Source organism: Choloepus didactylus, chromosome 4 (genome assembly GCF_015220235.1).
Source record: "Choloepus didactylus isolate mChoDid1 chromosome 4, mChoDid1.pri, whole genome shotgun sequence".
In the NCBI taxonomy this organism is placed as follows: domain Eukaryota; kingdom Metazoa; phylum Chordata; class Mammalia; order Pilosa; family Megalonychidae; genus Choloepus; species Choloepus didactylus.
This window is the reverse complement of record NC_051310.1, coordinates 143,033,253-143,035,074: the sequence shown is the minus strand read 5'-3', so window position 1 is coordinate 143,035,074 and position 1,822 is coordinate 143,033,253.

Sequence of the window (1,822 nt, the reverse complement as noted above, 5' to 3'; positions counted from 1 at the left end):
GTTCCTGGCTCCTGTAATAGTTTCCTATTTCTGCTATAATAGAAAACTGTGGTTTTCACTCAACAATATATTATGAACATTTTTTCTATATAATTCATTGTCTTCTATCATATATTCTGTGTTTAGGGATATACCAATATTTATTCAACCTTTCCTCTCTTGCTGGTTCTTCTAATTTTTTTTTTCTATTTTAAACCATAGTATGAAGGACATTCTTGAAACTTTGCATAGATCCATAATTATTGTCTTAGGGTAATTTTCCTGAAAGTGGAATTGCTGGGTTTATAGGGCATAAGAATCATTGTGAGGCTTTTGAAGTACATAGTACAGTTTTCCTCATCTGTAAAATGAAAGGATACGATGAAATCAGTGACTTTCAAGCTTTTTTTTCTTTTTCTCTTCCTTCCAGCAGAAACGTCTGCAGAAACTTGGGATGTAAATGAGTCAGAGGTGAGCCCACCCATTTCTGCCTCCTCCCCTTCAGTGCCGGGGACTCCGCAGAAACCCCAGGTCTCTGAAGCACACACTTTGCAAACCATAGGATGAGATGACCTCACATTTTTTCCCACTGATTAGTCTTTGTTGATAAGCCACTTCTACTGAGCTTCTGCTTGTCTGGACTGTCTAGCTGCTGGATCTTTTGGAGATCTCCATCGCTGGGTTACTGCCTCACCAATCCCTAATTTGTCGGTAGGTACTTGTTAATCTTAGGGAGCAGCCATTTCACCACAGATCAGAAGCTAGAGGTTTGCCAGGGAGGAAACTGGGCCACAGTCAGTTGAGAGAGATACCTGGGGACCTGGATGTGACAGATGAATTTGAGGGAATTCTTATGACAGAATTTGAGAATGGCAACACTATATAATAAAAATACCATTTTAAATGTACAAGTGATTTTAGAAATACAAAATTCCTCCTCCTCTTTTTGTAGATGAGGAAATGGAGCCCGCAAAAGGTAAAGGACTAACCCTAGTTCTCACAGCAATTTAGTGGCAGAATCAGGCATCCTGTAAACTGCTCAGTTGCTCTTCTGCCTTCACTACATTTGAACCTTTATTTATTTATTTATTTTTGACTCTACGAGGGGAAAAGGATAGCAGGGAAGAAGAAACCATTACAGGCAATGGTCTGGATGTTTATTATGTCTTATTACTCTCCTTAGGATGGGAGCATTGTGTTACTTTGCCTCTGGAGGTCAATCCCAGCCCAGCAGCACCCCACAGTGAGTGACGATTCTGTGATTTGAACTTCAGTCTCTCTGACTCCAAAGACCATCCTTTTTCCTACTTGGTTCCATTTTATTCACCTAAAAAGTATCTCGTGCTTAAATATCAGATTGTAGAGGAATTGGGGAAATAATTTTAGGAAGAAATAGAGTAAAAAAGATGTTGAATAAGAACCTGTTAACAGACAAGACTCTAAAGAAAGGGTATGGACACATCAATTTTATTCAGACACTTCAGTTTAGGAATACAACATGTCCTAAAACCCTGCCCAGAAGATTCCCTTGGAGGTCCTTTCTTGGCATGAAGTTGATGCCACAGGAAGTGATGTAAGGTATAGGCAGAAATCTTCTTCCTCAAGTCAGATTCCTCCGGGAAATACCATCTAGTGTGTAATAATCTGATGTCCTCTCTGACCAGGAAGCCCAGGCCACTTTTCAGAAGAATGGAGGTTCAGGTCCAAATCTCCAGTCATGCAGAAGATTGAGCACCCAGACTGTAGGCTTGGGGATGCAATCCTTGTGGACTTGAGGGCACATGGGAAATGACGGATTGTGCATGGTTTTATAGAGTTTGAACTCGAGCCCCTCCTTTTGCCT